Source organism: Myxocyprinus asiaticus, chromosome 9, assembly GCF_019703515.2.
Source record: "Myxocyprinus asiaticus isolate MX2 ecotype Aquarium Trade chromosome 9, UBuf_Myxa_2, whole genome shotgun sequence".
Lineage (NCBI taxonomy): Eukaryota > Metazoa > Chordata > Actinopteri > Cypriniformes > Catostomidae > Myxocyprinus > Myxocyprinus asiaticus.
Genome location: NC_059352.1, coordinates 12,829,547 through 12,854,520, shown reverse-complemented (window position 1 = coordinate 12,854,520; position 24,974 = coordinate 12,829,547). Strand labels below are relative to the sequence as shown.

The following is a 24,974-nucleotide window of genomic DNA, read 5'->3' as shown; positions in this document are numbered from 1 at the left end:
GAGGCTTACACATTTTTGCTTCACTATGATCAAGGACTGAGTCCATCAAGAGATTAAAGTCTCCTCCCAAAATTATATCATGAGGGGTGCCAGCGACTTGCAACATCCCTTCAAGATCTATAAAAAAGCCCTGATCATCAGCATTAGGTGCATAAATATTAGCCAAAATCAGATTTGGCCCTGAATTTCTGCTAAAACAATAATGACTCTTCCTAATTTATCATTAAACTGTTTGAGACATTTTAATTGTAAATGTTTATTTAACAATATAATAACTCCCTTGCTCTTACTTAAGCCAGCACTAAAGAAAACATGCCCACCCCATATCTTCCCAAATTTTTCAGCTTCCTGCGGGGAAAGATGCGTTTCTTGAAGAAACGCTATATCATATTTCTTACGTTTAAGAAAAGAAATAACCTTCCTTCTTTTTATGGGGTGCCCCAACCCATTCACATTCCATGTGGAGAGAGATAGTACACTCATATTAACATCTGACATTTAGATATAATAGAAAAAATAAACTGTGTGCCAAACACGAAATTATGAAGACCACATTTCAACATTAATGCAACAATAAAACCCTGAACTTCCCCCCGAACAAAACAAACAGAAAAAAGAAAAACGTGTGCATTAACCCCGCACAGGAAAGCGCCAACCGGCATCAATCCCTCTAAACTCAAAGAGTCCATGTATGCCTATGAGAGCCCCCGCAACAACTTTGCCATCGGATTGCTCAATTTTGCCTCACAAATTTGTAAGGCAAAATTACATAACATCAAATATTTTGTAAAACAAACCCCAGCCAATAGGCAGAATAAACACAAAGAACGTGTAGACTCATTCACAGAACTGTCTCGAAGGTGTGTTCCTTCACAAAACAAATTCCAGCCGATATAAAGCCGTTCATTTTACTCGGACAGACAAACGAATCTTCAGTGAGCCAGCTGATGAGTGCAGCAGATGATGTAATAATTCCAATGTCCCACGAAATACTCCACAAATCATACTCCAACCAACAGGAAGCATAAGCACAAGGAACTGACAGATTCATCCATAACTGTCCCGAAGTAATGTTATTTAACAAAACAAGCTCCAATCGCTAGGAAGAACCAGCACAAAAGGAAACGAAACATACATTCCGGTTCCTCGGATGGTCAAGAGTCAATTCAATCGGAGGCCACATAAAAGTATCTCCCATGATTTACACAGTCCGCCAACTTTATAAAAGATATCATTCGTGTGGGCATGTAGATATTTTGCGGTCATCCGTAGTGTCTATTCTCAATCTTCCTGGGAACTTCATTGTAAAAGTGATCTTCCGTCAATGCAAAAGTTTCTTTAAGGAAAAGTGTTAATCCACAAAACAAAAACTCCAGCCGCTCGGCGGAGCCAACGCAAAAAGAAATAAAAATGGCACCCAGCTTCCTACGAAAGCCAGAGTATGTACAGTGAGTCAATCCACTCACAAGAAAAACACCCAGTGGTTACTCACCCAATGTTTCAATAAAAGACATTGCCTGATTTGGACATGTAAATACTTTTTCTCTTTACACGTTTCTCTCGTCGAGTTCGCAAAGTCCGGGAACAAGAAAATATTGTAATTCTTCCAAGAAAGCTTTCCTTCGCTCCTCGCCTGGTGCAACACAAGATCTTTATCGGATGATCTAAAAAATTTGGCCAGAATTGATCGGGGCCCGTCTCCCTCAGCAGATCTGCGAGCCGGGACTCTGTGAGCTCGCTTGATTTCCAGCTTGTGGCCTGTTATGTCGAGCAGACTCGGGAAAAGCTCATCTAGGAATTTCACCATATCTCTGCCTTCTTCATGCTCAGGAATTCCAACAATTAGAATGTTATTCCTGCGACTTCTATTCTCAAGATCTTCAAGCGTTTCAAGAACACGTTCCAAATCAACTTAGGTTGATATATACATATATACATATATACACACACACAAACACACACACACACACATACACACACATTAGCGGCCAAAAGTTTGGAATAATGTACAGATTTTGCTGTTTTGGAGGGAAATTTGTACTGCAATTCACCAAAGTGGCATTCAACTGATCACAAAGTATAGTCAGGACATTACTGATGTAAAAAAACAGCACCATCACTATTTGAAAAAAGTAATTTTTTGATCAAATCTAGGCAGGCCCCATTTCCAGCAGCCATCACTCCAACGCCTTATCCTTGAGTAATCAAGCTAAATTGCTAATTTGGTACTAGAAAATCCCTTGCCATTATATCAAACACAGCTGAAAGCTATTTGGTTCATTAAATAAAGCTTAACATTGTCTGTGTGTTTGTTTTTGAGTTGCCACAGTATGCAATAGACTGGCATGTCTTAAGGTCAATATTAGGTCAAAAATGGCAAAAAAGAAACGGCTTTCTCTAGAAACCAATCAGTCAATCATTGTTTTGAGGAATGAAGTCTATACTATGCTTGAAATCGCCAAAAAGCTGAAGATTTCATACAAAGGTGTACACTACAGTCTTCAAAGGCAAAGGACAACTGGCTCTAACAAGGATAGAAAGAGATGTGGAAGGCCAGATGTACAACTAAACAAGAGGACAAGTACATCAGAGTCTCTAGTTTGAGAAATAGACACCTCACATGTCCTGAGCTGACAGCTTCACTGAATTCTACCCGCTCAACACCAGTTTCATGTACAACAGAAAAGAGAAGACTCAGGGGTGCAGGCCTTATGGGAAGAATTGCAAAGAAAAAGCCACTTTTGAAACAGAAAAACAGCTAGACTGTAAGGTGCGTGAGAAGTGCCTGACAAGACAGCCACATCTATGGCAAGTGCTACAGGAAGCATGGGGGGAAATGTCACCTGAGTATCTGGACAAACTGACAGCTAGAATGCCAAGGATCTGCAAATTTGTCATTGCTGCACATGGAGAATTTTTTGAAGTAGTTTAAGAAGTTCTGAAATAGTAATTTTTCACGTTATTAATGTCCTGACTATATATTGTGATCAGTTAAATGCCACTTCGGTGAATAAAAGTACAAATTTCTTTCCATAAGAGCAACATCTGTACATTATTCCAAACTTTTGACCGCCAGTGTGTGTATATATATATATATATATATATATAAATATTGCTGTTGTATTTTTCTATGTTAAAATACTTTTTCCAATCTCAGTTTGCAGTAACATCTAAAAGTAAACTATTTTAAGTTAGTTTCCTGGAAAAATAAAAACACTATGGCTCTGTGGTGGTTTCATAAAGTTGCTTGTTTATTTGAGCAGTCCAACGTGTCAACTTCTGGATCAACAAATAGCGTTAGTTTGGGACAAGGCTACGGCATGTTTGGCAAATATGTTTGAAAACAATGTAAAATGATTATATTGTCAAATTACGATATTCTGAGACAAATTCTTTGCCAAATTTAACTCAGAAATAATCCATATGTGGGGGGTGACATGATTTCTAAAAATTAGATTGAGTGTTTGCCATTTGCATGAGTGGCTATGTTCTGCACTAGTCCACCAGGTGATGCTCTGACATCTTACCAAAACCTCTAACAAACATGCCTAGGGTGAAAGCAATGACAACACTATCACTCACCCACACAACTCAAGTGCACAGATACACAAATATTGCAACTGACATAAAGTCAGGCTTTAGTAAATTCCTTTGTAAGACACACAAAGTACCAAAATGAGTCACATTGTAAAGTGTTGCGGTAATGATAACACTATCATTGAAGGAACGGCAACACAATGACATTCACCTTACACTATGTTGAATTTAAACAGTCCTGTACGGGACAGCCGGTTTTGCACAAAGAAAACGGAACAAAGTCATTTTTTGTTTACTCAGTTACATTTCTTAAACTTGACTCCAGACATTCAGTAAACTTTTTTCATCTGGCCAACACACAGGAAGTGATGAAAAGGTTGAAGTGGCATTAATGGGTTTGAAAAGGGAGAGCGAGTGAATGTGTGTGTGTGTGTGCGCAAAGGGTCATAACAGTGTGTTCTTTCTGGTGAGAGGTGCAAAAAGAGGCCTGAGGATCGCAGGTCTGACAGATACCACTTCACAAAACCACAGGAATGACTGATCTGATGTTGCCTCCCTCACCACACACACTCTGTGATAAGAAGAGAAGAAGAAAAAAAAAAGATCTGTAACACAGGGTTGAAAAGTCCCTTCATGGGGGTTTCACTGCTGTGTGCTTTTAAGGAGGCCCTGGAAAGGGGACTACGGAGTAAAGTGCAAACTATAAACACTTTTCGTGTTGCTAAAAGCCTGTCTTCGTAATCTCTCCTCAGTATTTTATTTTGTGTTTGTTGATATCTAACGCAGTAGCAAGAAAGCCTGTAAACCTTGTAATTTTACACAATGCGTACATGAATACCAGAGAGGGATGGTACCATTTTTGATAACCTTGTATAGAAGAGTTAATAAGTGCTTTAAAGAAATCTTCTTGGTTCATTACAAGTCAAGCTTAATCCAGAGCATTTGTGGCATAATGTTGATTTCTGCAAAAAATTATTTTGTCTCGTCCCTACTTACATATATATATATATATATATATATATAAAAACTGCAGTTACAGTAAGCCAGTTACAATGAAAGTGAATGGGACCAATCCATAAACACTAAATGTGCACGGTAAATGCCACAAGACGTAAACATTATACACATCAACATGTTTTTAGTGTGATTCATTTGCTTACTAACTTTTTCTATGTAAACTTATATCCAAAAATGGGATAATATGGTTTCATTGTCATGACAACAAAATTTACACAGATAAGGTTAGTAAGTGATTGTATCACACTATAAATATGTTAACAAGTATAATGTTTACGTCTTTTGACTATACTTTTGAAACAGTGTGCATTTTAGCATTTATGGACTGCCCCTATTCACTTTCATTTTAAGTGCCTTACTGTGACCGTGATTTTTGCTTAGATTTAACCCTCAAAACACTAAAAACTACCATCTTGACCAACACAAAATAGGTATCGTTTAAAAGCTTAGCAGCTCTACTTTCCAATGCATGCAGTCATTCTGACCAAAACTGAACAACTGCTTTGAAATTTGCAGAAAAATTGGAAGTGTTCCGTTTTGATGATATATAAAAAAAATTATTGCACTGTACATTTTATTGCAACTAGTAAAAACATCAAACTGGCCAAATAGCCATTTGTCATATTTTGTTGGAAAGCTCTCAAAGAGTAGAATACAACCAACCTATTTGTTTACTCATAGACAAAAATATAGTGAGTAATAGCTAAGTATATTGTGTTGCTTATAAGCTGCATTTTCACTTATAACGTCACAAACAATACACAGAACATAAAATAATAATATTTTTTTTTTAGAGGAGCCGATTATCTTTCAACCGAGCCCACACACAAGGTAATCGGATGCATAGATCATTAGATAATCCACACAAAGTACAATGTTAAATTTGGCCACCAGAAGATGCAGACTCATCGAGCCAAAAGGCACTCATTCTGTGAAATCTCATTACTAAAATCATGTCTCCATGCTATGCACACCTTTAGTCATTGTTGTATTTGCATGTGTAATTAGTTCTTATGTACAATTATTATGTTTTATTTGTTGTAGAGGCTTTTGGACACATGGAGACATTTTTAGACACTATGATAAATTATTTTTGTAATGCTATAACTTTTGATTGCTTTGTCATATCAACCCAAAATTTTTCTCAGATTGATTGACATGATTAGGAAAAAAACAAAAGCAGATTTTCAGAGCCACCTTATTTAAACCCAGAGATATATAATGTCAAATAAGAAAAAAAGGGAAATGTTTGGCTACATTCTTTTGTGATTTTTCAGCGGTTTGTTAGGCTGAGAGTCTCAAAATGTATCAATCTATATCATTAAAAATGTTGAAATATTTTCTTTACAATGATACAAAATACACCCTTCCTTTTCTTTTTTCTTTTTTTGTTATAAGCCTTTAATTTTGGGAACGCCACTGAAACAGGGAATCTTTAAAACACCTTCAGAGCTTAAAAGGGTTCAATAAAATTGGGATGCGTCAAAACAATTTTAGTGGAAAACAACATTATGCCACAAGTTATTTTTATTGAGCTTAACTTACAGTATATAGAACCTGAAACTAATTTTTTTTTAAAAAAATTTTTTCTCTGTTTGAGCTTCCATTTTATACCTTGTCCCATAGACCTCCATTGTAAGTACATTTCTGTAAACAAAGGTTTTGTTTTTAGAAAATGAGAGATGAGTCGAAATTATCTTCTGTGGTAATCAACAGTATTTCACAGACCAAACATTCACGGAACATTCTTTTAAGATCCGTTTCATCTAGCTCATTTGAAAAAAGAAAAAAAAAAAAAAAAGTTACTGAGTTCGCCAACAAAATCCATAAGTTTATAAACTGACATGTATTACCTGACTAAAAACAATAATTAATTTAAAAAACAATACAGCTTATGCCAGAATTGGCTGTATCACAGCTAAAATTTCTACATTCCCTACGTTTTTCTGCTTTTGTTTTTCCTTTAGCAAAATGTGACCCTACTAAAAGCCGCAAAACGTCAGGGTATTCTAAGATCGGTGCCATGTTTCTACGTTGTGGTATGACTGGGCTGCCCACATATTGATTTACGCAACCTGAATTACCTTTCTGGCATCCTAGGGGACGACCAAAAAACTCTGAGCAAATTTGCTCAGCCACTCCGCGGCTGAGAGAGCATCGGTAACTTGAGAGTTAGCAGCTCCAAATGGAAGCCTGTGAAGGTGATGATAGCGAATAATATCTCTGGAGAGATTAGCGTCTTTGACAGTGTAATATTACTGGACGATAAATATACAGGGCTGAAGAGGCAAAAAAAGACTGAGAGTGTCGGCGTGAGGGGAAAGCTGCCGCCAGCTAAGGATGAAAGCATAAATAAGGTCTTTTACCTTCGTCAGTTATCCGTCTTTTGACACGCAAGCTGAGCACACTGTAATTAACATGGAGAGAGATAATGGGGTCTCTACCTACTGATCAATCTGCCACATAGATCATCTGTCTCTTTTACAATGCCACATTAACATTATTTTTTTTAAAAGAGGGTGGAAAAAAAAAATCTGTTGCGGATATTAGCCTTTTTTTAATACTCTGCTTGATATAGTTTATGGGTTTATTGACAAGGCTGTTTACACCATGCTCACAAAAGGTCTGCTCTTTTCAGTCTACAGCACGTAAATGCATGCATAAATGCCGGATGGTGCATTAAATGCAGTCTACTATACTGCATTGACTGACTATTTGGTCAGTTAAATAATGGACTCAAAGAGACAGGAATTATGCTTAGTTGATTAGTGGGTTTGACTAGTTTATGTAGACTTTTCTTCTAAGCATTACTATAATTAGCACGCTGAAAGCCTGCTGTGCTTTAACTTTTGGGCAGTTTGTATGGTACAACCTTCTTGGAGAAGTTGCGCCTTCAAATTCATCCCCTGTAAAGCGCCGCCGCTACAGCTTTGATTCCAATGTCTTTGGTCGTGTTGCATCTTGTGCCATTTTTTGAGCATCTCAATGAGCATCTTGATAGTTGCTATTTTTTAAGGCCACATCAACACTAATATGTTTTTGTTTGAAAACTCTGCTTTCAGTTTCCTAACGTCATAGTTTCCCAACGTAGGTAATAATGGAGAGCATTTTCTAAATGCTTTTAGAAGGAAAAGCACCATTCCAGTAAAGCACCAGGGAAGGAAAGCACCATTCTAGGGTGGATGAGAGGCATAAACGTATGGAATTTGATGTGTTTCCATATGAAAATGTATTAGAGGGATGTAGCATGTCAAGTGAAAAAGTGCAACTTTTAGGCCACGTCCACACTTTTAAATTTTTTGTTTGTCGTTACTTTACAAAGTAGGTGGTAATAGACAGAATTTTCTAAACGCTACATTTTCGGTGGAGGAAAATGGCATTCTGGTGTGGATTAAAGGCATGAAATGAATGCATTCTCAAACAAAAACATATTAATGTGGGCACGGTCTTAGATAAATATATTTTTAAAAATAGTTCAACTTTTACGCCATGCCCACACTAATATGCTTTCGTTTGAAAAGTTTACGCCTCTTATCCACACTGGCACAATGTTTTCCTCAACCGAAAACTAAGTGTTTTCGAAATGCTCTCCATTACTGCATACTTAAAAAACTATGAAGTTAGGAAACTGAATTTTCAAACGAAAATGGATGAGGCTTTCGAAACATGTCTCCAATCCGTTGCGCTGTTTTTGAAAGCGAGAACACGTCCTATGTAAATGCCCCTTAAGAAATGAGTCTGGTCAGGTGAACCTAAAACCAGCCTAATTATACAAAGGACTTCCTTTAGACTGATTTAAACTACATATAAATACAACCAGAGATGTGCAAAACACCACTGATTAGTCGTTGAGGAAACCCATCGACTAGTCAAGTTTGAAAATATGTAGTTTTGCACATCCCTACAAGAGACGAAACTAAGAAGCCACAAGACAGAAATGTTAGAACTCTACTCAGGAAGGATAAGCTGTAGTGTGTGTGGGTGGGTGTACATTTGTGTGCATTTCTGTAACCCAGCCGGGGAGACAAACAGCCCTGTTGTTTGTTTGTATTTCTTGGGTCTGCCCATGTGTCAGCTCTAGATCCACTTTCACAGATTTACAGCTCTTGTCCCCTCGGGCCTAGTGTACATTAGTGTTCTAAGACACAGCTTTAATGGACAGAATCCTCTTCATGGTTTCAAGAGGACAGGAACACACCAACTGTATGAATCCTTATTGGAGCCCTGGCTTAGCGGTTGGCACACATGCTTTAAGTCATTGTGCTGCAGTGCTCATGTGGCCAATGCGAGTTTAAGTTCTTATCCAGCATCCCCTTTTCTTCCCATTATTTTCTGTCCTCTCTCTAAAGTATCATTCAATAAAAAGCATCAAAAAACACACAAATGTAAATGAAAAAGTGTATAAACACTTTTCTCTACTACTTTTCTTACAGTAGCCAGATAACAAAGAGGAAAAACATTTACACGATTGTTTAAAGGGGTCATGTCAAGAGGAATAAAATTGTATTATAAAACATACAGTAAGTTTCAGAACTCAAAACTCCCCCCAAGTCCAAATAAAGCACTTATTGTCACCAAGCTGCAAAACGGCTCGTTCTCTACTTCCATGACTTCCCTATGTCACTAGTGGCCTTCGTTAATGCATGACCACCTTCACAGCAAAAGATCAACGCCTCCTATTACATCATCACCTGTTTGGTTCACCCACTGGTGTGCAGTCAGAGTGAATGATGAAAGAGCTGATAGGTAGCACAGCCATTGTTACACAAAGATTATAGCGACCATTTCTGTAGTTGTTCTTTAAATGGTCACCACACCCCCTGTTTCAGCACAATGGAGTTCTCACCAAATTTTCAAAAGATGTCAGCCAAAGTGGGCATGATCAGCAGCGGAGTGAGGGGAGAAGGGGGAGTGAACACAACAACTGTCTGATTCAAGTCACTCAGATTTAATTCACTAATGCAGTTAACAGCATCAAAGATTCTCATAATTAGGTGAGATTCTCATAACAAAATGCACAAATGAAATATACACTGTTTTGTAAGCTCACAATACATTACTCACACTGGTAATGTATATCTGTAATTTAATACGCAAATAAAAGCCATGCCATGTACTCTGTTTTGAAAATATGTTAATGTTTTTTATACTTAATAACTTTTGAGACTTACAAGACGATGATTTACAAATATGCTTAGATCGATTAACACACTCACATTAAGGAAGGATGGATGGATCGATAGCGTTTGTGTCTGGAACAATCAATCTAAACCGCGTCACAAACGGGTCCCAGTCAGAGACAGTCCATCTCACCTCTTATCTCGAAACACTCGTGTTAATAAATACTTGCTGCGTGAACATTTAAAATGTGTTGCCTTTGACTGAAAGCCTGTCCCTCTGTCAGCAGCGTGGGGTGGGGGGTACTTGCGTCATGGTATGATCAACTCTCTCAACTGAGGCGCTTGAGAGTTTGAAGCGCTGTTCATGTTCATGACAACGACATATTGACAAACCTGTGGTGCTCGCTTGTCAAAGAGTAAAGGCCACGCCTGCTCATTAATAATATCAAGAACACCGTGACATCGAGGCACTGAAATTCAATGTAAAGCTAAACCCTGTATGTCGCATCCTGTGACATTGAATCGATGTTCATTTCAAATCCGGAAGATGAAAATAGGCAGAAAAATCCCTAAATTAACCCTTTTCCTCTTGAAATTAAAACTAACAAATGTTGACATTCATTTCCCTTGTGTGCAAGACATATACTGCCTGACCAAAAGAAAGCTGCATCCTCTAATATTTCGTTGGATCGCCTTTAGCTTTGATTACGGCACACATTCGCCGTGGCATTGTTTCAACCACCTTATGCAATGTCACAACATTTATTTCTGTCCAGATTTGCATTTCTTTTTTTTTACCGAGATCTTGTATTGATGACGGGAGATTCAAACCACTCCGTAAAGTCTTCTTCAGCACATCCCAAAGACTTTCAATGGGGTTAAGGTCAGGACTGTGTGGTGGCCAATTCATGTGTGAAAATGATTCCTCATGCACCCTGAACCACTCTTTCACAATTTGAGCCCGATGGATCTTGGCATTGTCCTCCTGGAATATGCCCGTGCCGTCAGGGAAGAAAAAATCCATTGCTGGGATAACCTGGTCATTCAGTACATTCAGGTACTCAGCTGACTTCATTTTATTGCCGCATAACATTGCTGAGCCTAGACCTGACCAACTGAAGCAACCCCAGATCATAATACTGCCTCCAGAGGCATATGCATGACGGGTGCATAACATCATGCGTTTCCCTTCTTACTCTGACGTGCCCATCGCTTTGGAATAGGGTAAATTTGGACATCAGACCACATGACCTTTTTCATGATTGCTCCATAGTCCAATCTTTATGCCCCCAAGCAAAGTGAAGTCATTTATTTCTGATTAGCCTCACTAACAAGTGGCTTTCTTGTGGCCACACAGCTGTTTAGTCCAATCGTTCTCATTGCATTGTGCATGTGGAAATGCTCTTACTTTCACTATTAAACATAGCCGTGAATTCTACAGTCGATTTTTTACGATGTGACTTCACTAAGCGTTTTAGTGATCTCTGATCACAATCAATCTCTGATCATCTTTCTGAAAAGCACGATGTAAACTCCCTCTGTTATGATTGGCTAACAGCGTGCAGTCCCTCAAATTCAGCTGTTTTTAAAACTCAATCAGAAGAGAATAAACAAGCACCAAAACATCAGAAATGTACATTTCACGGTTTACACACAACGCACAACCAACACATTGCATCCGAATATATTACACTATTCATCTCAAGCACAACTGTTAACACTCACACCCTGTCTACACCGGACGCTATAATCAATGATGCTGTCTACCATGGAAGTGCCCGTTGCAGCGTGTCACTCCAACAGTAAACATGCAGGTGTCCCGTTCCATTTTGCGCTGGTGCTACTACTGCAAACAACACAAAGAAACATTTCAAAAAGTTTGTGTCGACATGCCCGGTGTGGACAGCCTCAAGCCATTGCGTTGCGTCATGTCAACGGACACGCCCAGTGTAGACAGCGTGTCAGCATCATAAACAATCATGACATTTGAAATATTAATGAATGGAACGGTTTACATGCATTTTTGATCTTCAGAGTTTAAACTTAACACCGCATCTTTTAAAAGCATGCCAGAGAGATGACAACAGTAAAAGACGTCAGTGTAGTACATGTTTGTATACAAAAATAATTCAAAATAGTCCAAATGGGTCCCCTTTCGTGTTCAGAAGTAGTAGGCCACAGACAGTAGGCCTTTTGTCCTTCTCTCTGTCTCTGTTTACAAGCCAAGTGAGAATCAGTGGGCGGGCCATGGGTGCGATGATTCTAAAATAGGCGTTGATGTTGTTGCTGTAGAGGTCATCTTGAATTAATGAGTACCCCAAGTGAAGCAGGGAAGTTGCGGAAGTAGAGAATGGGGCATTTTGGCAGCTTGGTCTAAATAAATGCTTTTCTTGCATTGGGGATTAAGTTTTGGGTTCTGGAATTTACAGTATGTTTTTATAGTAGAATGACCTCTTATATGTCAAAATATCAAGGAATATTTTACTCCTCATGACATGACCCCTTTAACTAACAAAGAGATTGTGATCTCGGGGAAGATTCGAAAACAATGTGCCTTTCCTGGCTGTGGAAATTAAGCATCAAGTGCCTTCCGAAGGATAACAACATTAGGAAAGAGTGGCTGAAGTTTAACAAAGTTCCTGATCGATCAGTGTGGGATTATATGTTTTGCTTGGCACATTCATACTTTGCAAAGAAACTTATATTGAAAGATGGAGCAGTGCCATGACAGTAATGCCGTTGAGTAACCATTTTAATACTACTGTTTCTGTCTGTGTTTGTTTGATATGTAAGGAATTGTATATTCAGTCATTTTTAAATTGCAAAATAAACCATGAGCAGGGCTCCAACGCGAAGCAGATCATGCATATCACATGGTTACTTACCAAAGAAATACATAATTGCTCATGAAATATTGTTGTGAGATTAAATTATTTTATTATGCAAGAAGAGGAGTGCAACGAAAGACAATGGTGAAGTATATGCTTGTAAGGTTGCCAGCTTTCTCATCTGTCTCGTATTAGCCAGGACGTCCTGTATTTTGGCCGAAGTTAACGTATCAGCAAGCCTATTATTCCGTACTTAAGCAATGAAACAGACGAGGACGATCCCCTTTCCCGGTCGACCGGTGAAATGATTGGGGGTGCCCTACACAGCGAAAATCGTGTTTTTCCTTACACAGGAGGTGAACACCTGGGTTGACTGTCCGTTACAGCTGGATACAGACGTATTAACCCTTCACATTCGCAGCTAGTGTAAGTCTGGACTATTTTCACTGTTCTCAACTATATATCATTAATGTATCATTAAATCTTGTCTGCCTAATGATATAAGCATTTGGGAGCAGCAGTATGCCAAATTTGTTCAGTTTTCAATTGTTAGTTCAGTCGGAACAACTGTAGTAGTTTTATTTTGTGCTTCACAAAAATTTGGGCCTATATGGAGTGCTTTCTGGTGATTTTGTAAATCGCTTGCAGGTTTCCATACTATTTATTTTTGGAAAAAATATTCCACGAGTATTGACCAGGAGTGTTGCTTTTCAAAAATGTTAGCCAATCATAAAATATAGTGGCCGTGTATACTGAAATCCTTTTCAGGATGAAACTGAGCATTTCAGACATAGGGCAATAGACAGGGTGAAAAAAAAAAAAAAGGTCATTTAATAGAGCTGTTCGGCCATGACGTCAATTTGTAGGCGAACCTGGAAGTCTAATTCGCCATGGGTTCCCTCTAGATTTTCCTATGGTTGTTATTATGGGTCTTTTGAACTTGTGTTAAATAAGGTCTGTGGACAACATTACTTTACGATTCGTGGACGTTTTGTTCTTCAACATAAATTACACACAGTCATACCTCAAACGTGAATTCTGAAGCCTCCGTGTGTTTTTAAAAAAAGTATGTAGTTCAGTATGTCTTCAAAATTCACATTTGAGGTATGACTGTGTGTAATTTATGTTGTAGAACAAAACGTCCACGTATTGTAATGTTTTCCACAGATCTTATTTTGCACAAGTTCAAAAACACAGGAAAATCCAGAGGGAACTCATGGCGAATTCTCTTCCGGGTTTTTGGACTACAAGCTGAACAGCTCTATACCATATTATGCCTGTTTTTGGTGCAAAAACCTTTACAAACATTATAAGTGAACCTCAACGAAAATAATAAAGTTAAAAAAATGCATGACATGACCCTTTAAAATATAATAAACTGGATAGTTCTGAGAACTTCTGACATACATACTGCTTTGAAACGATGTGTGTTGTGAAAAGCGCTATACAAATAAAAATTACTTTTATTAACTTTACGCAAATAATTTACCAAAATAAAACTACTGAAATATTTACTATTAAAATTCTGCATTTTTGGCACAGCTAATATTGTTGCCTCTTTCATGAAAAATTATTGGCTTTTTTCCTCATTTGTAAGTCACTTTGGATCAAAGTGTCTGCTAAATTAATAAATGTAAATAAACACCCTAATACATCCAATTAAAATAATAAGAGTGTTAAACAAGGCCAAATTCTATCACCTAGGAAAAAAATAGCAGTAAAAAAGCTTTTGTGATGTTCAAAGTACCCAAAGTCGTCTCTCTCAGCTCAAACTTCTTAGCATTTGTCATTAGCACAGGCTAAACGGTCATTGCGCCACTTCGCCTCTTAAGACAAGCGATCCGTGAATAAAAGTAGATCCGATGTCTCATCGCGTTTTTAGGCCTCATTAAGGCCATTAACCTTATACAGCATGATTAGATGGAGGATTTTAATGTCAAAGAACAGGAGCTGTCCAATTCACTTGCTCTCAGATGTCTTTTTTTTTTCTTCTTTTTTTTTTTCAAACAAGCTATGTAATGCACTACACTGTTCTTGAACACAGGTTACTCACATTTAAAGGAACAGTTCACCCAAAATTGAAAATTCAGTCATGATTTACATACACTCCATATGACTTCTTTTCCAAGAAATAAGGCAGATTTTTTATGTAAAATAAGAGGGGGGGGGAGGACACTGATAGATGAAAACGATTTGTGAGAAATCATTAACAGGGGTATGAAGAGGAGGAAGTCTCATGAAAAAAAAAAAAAAAAGTGGTTTACATCCGTTAATAAACATTTTGAGGGTTTGTTGAGTTTCACCACCTCAAACAACGATGAGTGGTACATGGTAATTACTGATTAAATGCTATACAGTGCAGACTCCACCCTAAACACCAGTTGTAGGATGTTTAATTGTGCTTGGGTGACTGCAACTGGCTCAGTGTGGTGAAGAGATGGAGATCTGGTGGTGTAAAGCCCAATAACATGACCTTTCTTCATATCTCAAAAATAAACCCACCCCTAATGTTCACACACACTCTCCACAGTCCTTCCCCTTGCTGTTTATTCCACTGACCTGCACTAAACTGCTCTCATCTCTTTGTGCTCAGGCAGGAAACAGTGTTGAGGGAGCGCTGGTGTGTCTAGTCCAAAGCCCAGACCAACTCCACAATACAGGCCACATCCCTGACGTCCAGCAAAGTGCCTTTAAGGCATTTGTACCACCCCACGGGCGGCTATTTTGGATAACAGTATAGCTCCTATCTACTTAAAGGTGAACTCGGTATTTTTGTATGCATGTCACCTTAGACTTACACTGACACCTTGCGCAGTGGATGTAGCATCATTCAAACGCAAAAGTTTTCAGTTATCAATGCCATTGTAGAAATTATTCACAGTCAGCCATGATTAATCCATGAGTAAAAGTGTCTAATAACAAGGCAGTTACTGAGATTAATCTAGTAGTATTTAACTGGTCACATGATTTTGCCGTCCGAAACGTAAAAGACTGATCTTGTCGTAGGGCAAAATTGGCAGACTTTGATCACTTAGAGTGACATGTATACACCAACAGACGATTAATTACCTTTGCAATTAATCTTAGCCTCTGTCTGTCAGACCTAAAGTAAAGCCAGGTTCAAAATTTTGCCCACAATCTTGCCATCCGAGACAAATTTCAGGGATCATAAATGATTTCTCTTGTGGAAAGGCAAAATCGGCAGTCTTTGACTGCTTAGTGTGATGTACACAGACAGACACTTATTTGCCGTTTAGATTAATCTTAGCCTCAGACAAAGTTCTGGCAGTGTCTTTGGTGCCACAGCTGCATCGACGATAAGAAGAGATAAAACACTAAGTCAGCGTTGTCAATCGGGACGATTGGGATCAAAGTCTTCACTACAATGTGAATCGTACAGTCCATCACACAGTATACCATGGCTTTTAACGAAAATCTTACTGGGATCATATCATAGTCTTACAAGCAAATCATAAAGGACTATAAAAGTCATACAGTCTGCACCTGGCTTAAACAAACAATAAATTGGCTTATTTAACTGTACATTAAGAATGCAATTTGCTGGGAATTGGGCATTCCAAATTTGGGGAAAAAAAAATGGGAGAAAATTAAAAAAACAAAAACAAAACAAAAAATAATTAAACTTGCTCTTTTAACTGATAGCAGGACTACAGTCACCACATTTAGCATTATCATTTCTACCATTCATATGCACATGCAACATGATAACACGGGAAGTCGGCATGTTGTTTCCGAGAATTCCGGTACCTTAGGATCGGCCACATTATGCTGACTCACAGACAAGCACCATCTCCTATCAGACATGTTTGCATCGGCTCTAGCATGTTCCCCTTCCCATGTGGCACGACTGGAAGACCCGATTTGGATCCAGGAAATAATCGCTTTCGCATAATCAGTGACTAGCGTGATTCGGAGGTTGCATTTTTCCCTCTAACATTAAATTTTTACTCCACTGATGGTTAGGTTTAGGTTTGAGGTTTGGTTTGAGGGGTGCAGTTTATAAAATATGGATTCCTCTTCACTGTATTACAACCTGTACAGATGGAAAAAAAACTAGCTTCATAACTAGTTTTTGGCACCCCTTCATGAACATTTCACCAGGAAAATGGAGCTCACACCTGCATATACGCCCAACAGCAGTTACCGCTTTGGCCACTAGGGGCAGTGTTTCTTATTTCGGTAACCAAAGACCGATTTTAGCTCAAGAAAAGTTAACATGCTGTTTCCGATTTCACTGTGAGATCAGTCTGGTATAAGAGTGATCATTCTTATACTAATGTATTTGGCTCCACCCTGTCCCCATCAGACTAAATGAAGGGGGCACATCCTGTGTGAAAGCGCATCCTTAGCATTAGGCTACCTTTGCTTCACTGTAAATAAATAATTTCTCTCTATCTCTCTCTACTTCCACCAACTCTCACTGCCTCCAATCACATTCAAGACCAAACAGGAAAGTCAATAGAGAGGTGAGAGAGATGGAAGATATGGGTGTTGATTTGCTGCACAATGCAAGTTGCTCTGCAGTTTCCTACACACATACACACACACACACAAACACACACACACACACACACACATAAACACATAAACACACTCGGCCAGCTGCCTGGGACTTCATGCCGGACTTGTGCTCTTATCCTGATACTCGCCGTTACAACATCGGCCCACCGCCGGCCAGCCACCCGGCGAAACAGGAAGTTAGAAAGCTAGGTGTAACTGAAAGCTTTTGTTGGCGGAAAAGGGACAGTGAATTACACTGAATAAATTCCACTAAAGGAGGCACTAATATTAGACTGATTTGCTGTTATATAAGACCTTATTTTTGATTCACCATACACACCCATATAAAAGAAAAAGCACAAATTAGACTTCTTTAATATCTCTATTGTTTCTCCTAGACAGCAATGAGATAAAATGGAGAGTAAATGGAGACTTTTACTTAAGTCTCCTTATTTTTCTCCCGAGAAAAGATACTAGTAATTTCACATGGGTCTACTCTAAAGTTTCAGAAGAGATATTCACAATATCTCAAACTGTGCTCAGATTTGCCAAGATATCAAAGTCTACAAGAAAGTCGGAGATTTCAATATAAATGCAAACATTTGTCATAATTTTATTCCAAGATCAAATTATTTGGGCTATACAAACCGCATTAATTGTATAGCTATATTATTTTACTGTATGTCAAAAATTGTCTAATTTGTTTTCATTTTTCCCCCCCAAGGTTTTTTAGGAGAAACATCTGAGACGAAGGTGATACCTGTACTTTGCTGAAGGGATAGTTCACCAAATAATACAAATTCTGTCATCATTTACTTACCCTCAAAGATTCCTAATCAAATATTTTTCTCAAATTATCTGAGCTATATTATCTACATTATTTATAGTTTGTCAACAATTGTTAATTATTTTTCTTGTTTAGCTCAAGAGACCTGCAGTTCTTAGTTATGCTCAAAGTATCAACTTTGTATCTGATGTTTCTTGTAAAATTCCTAAAGGGGTCATAAAAACAGAAGCAAATCTCAAGGAGAAATGATTTCTCTTAAACGAGATCCTAAGGAATTTCTGGAGAAACATTTAAAAAAAAAATTACATTTAAAGGAAACATAACTGTGAATTTATTCAAGTCTCCAGAGCTATAAAAGAGCAACTTCTGAGCAATATGAAATCATTGTTAATTTAGAAAGGAAAATACTTGCATGAGAATGTGTTTACATGTACAGTATGTATGTGTGTGTGTGTGTGTGTGTGTGTGTGTGTGTGTGTACGTGACTTATTGAATGATTCATCAGTGACCTTTTCTATGAGAGAACACGCATCCAAAAATGAATATAAGCAGGTTCATTTATCAATCATACAAAGCCAAACTACATAACATTTTAATTAAATGAATAAGACTAATATGACAGTACGAGAAAAAAAAACAAGACAGCAAAAACAAGAATGAATAATTTACACATGCATTCTTAAAAACAGCCCGGAGTGAGTAGACAAATCCAGCCCTGAGACCCCTCGCATTAGCCCATGGTGTGTGTTACACAGAGGCAATTTAGGCAGGATTGTGATCTAATGAGCCTCTGTGAGTGAGTGTGTGTGCATGTGTGCTATGGAGTTGTGAAGTGGGCCGTATGTTAAGCTGCTGCTAAATAAGTGTTGAGTTTCAGTCACCCGGTCAGAGGGCTTCAGGCCCATGTAAACGTGTGTGTACGTGCGTACGTGTGTGTGTGTGTGTGTGTGTGTGTACAGCCCTATGGATGCCACTGAATGAGCAGATGCTAGGAAAAGGGAGGTATTGCAGTTTTTCCATGCCTGTTGGGTTGGTCTTGGATTTTGCATAGGGGGAATTGCTAGGCTGTTGTTAATAGTGTGGCCTTCACAAATAAGCAATATGATTTAATCTCCACAATTCACTTAACAGCATATTTCTGCCTAACAGTACAATTACAACAATTTGCTTTGTCTATCTGTCAAACTGATCCCAGAGGAAAACTTTAATGCTCAGAGGTTGCTATTTTATAGCTCAGGATACCCATATAGACAGATCTGAGAAGTAAGAGACTTAGGCAAATTCTCAATTATCTCTCCATTTAAACTCACTGCTGTCTAAGAGAAACAACTGTGATATTAAAGACACCTCATTTGTCATTTTGTGATTTTTCTTTTAGCTGATTAGCATTAGGTTCCAACAAATGTCTCTAGGCTTCTAGATTCCCCCCTTATCTCTTTTCAATCAGATGAAAAAGAGCAAAGGGAGTTGATAATTGCTTATAGTGAGAATAGGTGATGACGTATGTGAATTTAGACAACTCTTGGCTAGTTCTAAGTAGGGGCTGAGGGTGTGCTGAGACTGTCTAAAGTTTATTACCCTCAAAGGATGATGAGGAAATGGTAACGTCCGTTTTATTATTATTTCAAATTAACCTTCAACTCTGGAAAATAAAAACGGTTGGGTGACCTCTCTATTTTGTGAGCTATTATTCATGTCTTCCTACATACACCCTTATACACACATAAATATGTGTACTATTCTCTGCTTAGATAGTGAAATGTCAGAGAGATAAAGGGTGTGTCAGCACACACAGTCTATGGTAAAAATCATAAGTCCAAATGCAAAGAAAAGTAATAGCAAACCTCTCCTCAACATGCCACATGATTTGAGGTATTATTCAAGTCCTAACACAAAAAGTGAGGTGTAAGTTGTGCACCAAAGATGAATACATTGGGTTAATTTATGTATGATGTATAATTGAGATATGACTAATAATAATACTGCTTGGCTTAGCAAGTACCACTTATACGTAAATATGAAATATACAAATGCTGTGGCTGTAATTTGTCTGAGTAAGATAGCTTCTACACATGCAAGCAGTTATTGATCCTCACAAAATCTGGCACATATTTCAAGCCATCATCAAACTGCACTAACTGGCAAACATCTTTCAATAGATGACATCTGGAGATAAAGTGATATCAGCGGTCATCCAGGTATTGCGAGTCATCCTTCCTACTTCTCATATCACTTTGTGATCTCTACAAGTAAGCTAATTAACTTAAGTTATTATTTCATTGTCCATTTATTTAATTATTTGGAAAATAATGTAATGAGCAGGATAACGGGCGATCAGACATATTTTCGCAAAATAAATACAAACTCAATTGCAAAGAGGAGGTGGAATTCAGCTGTTTCTGTAGACTTTGCATCCTGTGTCTTCTTAATTTTAACTTAAACCATTATTTTATGTCTGTAACAGACAAGGTCACTGCTTAAGGGAAAGGAGGTTGCGGGAACCGGCTGAGCAATCAATGTAAACTTTTAATGACACAAAGGAACTTCAACATAACATAAAACACACAGACAGCGCGGCCGCATGCGTCTCTCTCTCTCGAACTGGCGTCCCCGGTTCCTCTTTATCCCTCTCCCGGCTGATTGGTCTGATTCAGCGCTGGGCGTCCATCGTTTCGGCCCAGCCACGCCCTCCTACTCATCACATACCTTCAAAGCCTGATTCAGGCAGGGGAAACCTCCGGCCTGACTTACTCTCCCCATGGGAATCTGAGTAGGTCGAGGAGAGGGAGAGGAGAGAGGCAAAGAGCGAGCAGGAGAGAGAGAGAGAGAAAAACTGGCTCGCCGGTCCCCGAACACGCTGTCGACTGGTCCTCAGCCAGCTGTGCAGCGGTCCTCCGCAACACCAGGCGATGGCACTGGACCTCGCCTCCTGGCAGACGGCAGTGGGCTCCTCTGCCTCCCGGCGGACGGCAGCGGGCTCCTCCGCCTTCTGGCAAACCACTCCAATACCACCGGACCATACCTACTTGGCGTCGCGACCCTCCATCAGCGGCGAGGGCTCTCTGACAGCGCATTCCTCCCTCCCAGGTTTTGGCACCAATGTAACGGACAAGGTCTCTGCTTAAGGCAAAGGAGGCGGCAGGAACCGGCTGAGCAGTCAATGTAAACTTTTAATGGCACAAAGGAACTTAATATAGCATCCCGGGCTCCTCTTTATCCCTCTCCCAGCTGATTGGGCTGATTCAAAGCCGGGCGTCCATCGTTACGGCCCGGCCATGCCCTCCTCCTCATCACAATGTCCATTTAATTAATTATTTTTTAAGTAGATATGTAATAGGTGGATAATTTATAGTCAGACCTTCAGGGTCCTGATCACCCTTTCAGGGTTTATTTTGCAGAAAAAATGTTTTATGTATTTTTCATGATGATCCATGTACATGCCTCTAAAAGTGATGCCTCTATCAAAAAAGCAACTGGTGCTTTTAACTGAGAAGTGGGACTTCTGTTCCTACAACCACCATTTGAGTGTTATGATTTCTCCCCCTCCTAATCCTGTCTATGTCCACACACAGTCCCTGTGTTTGAGGTAAAGAGAACATGGTGCATGGAGTCTTGAAGATGGGAGTGGGCCTTTGAACACTCGACCTGGAAATCCTGCCTCTGTTTCATCGCGTGCAGCTCAAAGATCAACCACAGAATCATTCAAAGATGATTCCAGGAAACAGCCTACTACAATCTGCCTATGGCACACCCATTTTTTTCCATCTATGCTGTGTACAAGGAATCCTGAATGTTAACTATGAGAACGTACAGTATGGAGGAACAAGCCTGAAGCACAACCAGTGGGCAAATGGAGCATCAGCAATTGTGCGAGTAAAAGAGGGAAGGGAGGAAAAAATAGATAGAGACCCCTAAATGCTCCTCTCGTTGGCACAGAAACAATGATTCGCGCCACTGCACACCGTATCCCACAAATGAGGCATTACGTACAGCAGCTACTGCTTCTGCGGGAAATACATCCTCTCTTACCCTCTCAAAGCTCATCTCTTCCTCTAATCATCCTCCACTTCACTTTGTAACAAAACACACAGAGGGCTTCCCGTCATTAAAGGCTGCAAAATAACAACTGTCACCTTCAGCACAATTCATTAAAGCAATTTAATGTTGCCGCCATCCAACGTAATTTTTATAATTGAAATTTTATTCTCCAATGATATTGTTTTTTTTTAGAGGGAGGGGGGTTAATTGACATTTGTGGTAATTAATTGCCAGGTGGAGAGATATCTGTGCAGACAAGTTAAAAACAAAAAGTGATGTAGCGAGTGTTAGCAAGGGGTGGCGTGCTGAGACGGTCACATCATCACGGTGTTCCCTCCTGCGGATGAAAAGGAGGAGAAGGATGGAGGGATAGAGCAACTTCACTTCACAGTAGGGGATTAAATTGTGCGAGGATTCTATTACCTCGGCACAAATGTCACAATCGTTTCTGATCGGGGGCAAAGGCAGGGACTGGCGCCACGCCAGGACTACGCCACAGAGAAGTGTTCTGCCAGTCTCGAATATGCAGGCACGCACACACGCAGCTGCGAGTAAAGACGACAGGAAGACTGGCAAATGACAGCGCAGCATAAGTGCAAATTGATAGTGACATGAAAACTGGGGCAAAGGCAAATGGGCAGAACTATCAGCAGAAGTGTGAAGGGGTGAAACCCAGCGCAGATAAAAAGCTAATTTTCCTAATTTAGAAGAAATTTGTGGTTTCAGGATTAGTCTTCCAAAAGACAAGAAAATTTACAAATGAGATCTCTTTACATCTTAGTTGCTTCTCCCAGACAACAATGAGAGTAAATGGAGAACAAATGGAGACTTTTGCCTAAGTTTCCTAGCAATCTCACAACCTCTAGATTTTTAGAGAAGATCTCAACAATGTCTCAAACTGTGATTAGATTTCCCAAGATACATCTGCAATCAAAAGTCTGAGATTTTCATATAAACTCCCATTTTCCACAAAATCTTCCAAATTATCAAAGCTATGCTATCCACATTAGTTATATAGCTTTTATAGATTTATACAAATCCATTAGTCTCCTGATATATAAAAGAGCAAAGCAATTTTCATCTGGGTTATAGTAATTAAAAATAGTCAAAACTACTACTACTACTACTACTACTACTGCATAAAAATCATAAAGATATAGCATAGCATGTAAAACATTCATTTGTAGGGTTTCAGGGTTGAATTCTGAAGATAACGTACCAGTCACTTTGTGAGAGATTGACATTCCATTGTTCCAATCAGAATTCAGAAACAGGAACAAAGGGGCGGAACCATTGGATGTGGTGAAGCAAGCTCAATCTGAAATACAAAATGAGAAAGAAAAAGAAAAAGAGAGAAAGAGAGACAGTGTGTGAGATAAGTGCATATTAACATCAGCAAAATTACAAACAGGAATTGATACCATTTTCTAAAGGTGGGGGAAGTCCCTCAAATTCACTCAACCCACATAAACCTGGATGATGACTCAAAAGAGAAAGGAAAAAGGCAAAACGTGATGAAATCAGACCACAAATACTTAATTTGGTGACAAAATAATTCCAGGACTGACCTAAATGCATCTTAACACATTTTCAGATTTTTAACAGCAAGCTTTTCTGACACTTGTGATATTTAAGCACAGTATCTGATAATGGCCCGAATCTGCAGCGCTGTTCTGATGAATGGTAGTGACTCGAGAGACAACTCATCTAAGTAAATGCTGCGGCCACAAGGCACTTGACAGAATTCTTCGGAACGCTTTGTCAGATCCCGTAAGTCAGTGACACGTAGCTTTGACCAATCAGCAGAGTCCATCAGTTAAGGTGATTTGCGTAGTAAAACGCTTATTGCAGGGGTCAGCGTTTAGTCAAGTGTGTTCTCATTAAGAATGACGAGAGGAACAGGGAGAGAAAGAGAGAGTGACAGAAAAAGGAGGGGTAAGAGACGGGGGGATGAGAAAAAGAAGGTGAGAAAAAGAGAGACAGAACAGAAAATGACGAAAAGAGTATGGGAAACAAGAGAGGAATGCCTGTTAAAATGGTCTGCGTGGAGACATTTTTATGGTGTGTGGGAAAATCGCTCCGCTATTGTTTTTGCCATAGCATTCAATATAGGGCTAGGCAATACAGTATATTAAATATTTATGATATAAATCAATATTTTATTGGTGACATAAAATTAACCAACATCGTGAAAATCATGATGATTTTACTGTACTTTTTATTTGGCCATTAAGTTTCTTAAAGACCGTGCCAGTAGGTAAATATTGCTGTTTATAGAGCGCAACAGTGCTCGCCCGCTCGTCTTGGATCCCAGAAGTATTTTTTCCATTACGTTTTTCCATAGAAATTTCATAAAAACCTTCATAAAAGAGTTGTGAGCCATAAACCAAACCAACCAGCTCAGAGGTGAATCACAACATTACAAGCTTTGATTTGAAGCAAAACGTATTTGTAATTGGACAAAAAACTAAAACAAATGCACTATAATCCCATGAAGCATTGTGAATAAAGTAAATGAATTAAAAGTGATGGGAAAACTATTGATTTAAAGCTGTTAATTAGAAGTAGAAAATGTATACAGTATATATTAAGTACATTGCAAAGTATTTAGATACTATATAAACAAATATATAAGTAGTTTTAGAGTGGAGGGGACCAACTCGGTTGCATCATTCTCAGTGCATGATGGAAGTGGGCAGTCGCTGTTGGGCTCTTTTGCCATGGTTTGTTGGCCGTGTCTCTCTTATTGGTGGATTTTTCCCTCTGGATCATAGGTAGTTATAATGGTAGGTCTGTCTTTAAAGATAGAGTAGAGTTGTGGTACTCGAGTTCGGACACGTCCAATTTTAATGGACTTGGACTTGTCACAGACTCGGATGCATTTTTACTCGGACTTGACTCGGACTTGGGATTTTTTTCCAAGTCCAGCTGAGTCCATGGCATTTGTGATGCAATGAAAAAACAAACAAACAAACAAACAAACAACATAACATAACACAGGGTGACCATACATCCTTTTTTCCCCAGACATGTCCTCTTTTTCAGACCTGAAAACTCTCTCGTCCGCGCGCCCATGCTGTATGTGTGTGTGGAAAAGAGATTGCCATTCGCCAGACGCGCTCTGCC

General features: G+C 39.0%; 1 protein-coding gene across 7 annotated transcripts in view; it reads right to left on the bottom strand.

The window, feature by feature from the left end:
• The window catches only part of LOC127445628 (forkhead box protein P1-B-like), a 263,267-nt gene that overhangs the window by 214,635 nt on the left and 23,658 nt on the right, over window positions 1-24,974 (bottom strand). For all 7 annotated transcript variants that reach the window (XM_051705821.1, XM_051705818.1, XM_051705826.1 and 4 more), the window contains exon 3: window positions 23,068-23,166. The gene's annotated coding sequence lies outside the window, so the exon portion shown is untranslated. The remainder of the gene's footprint in view (window positions 1-23,067; window positions 23,167-24,974) is intronic.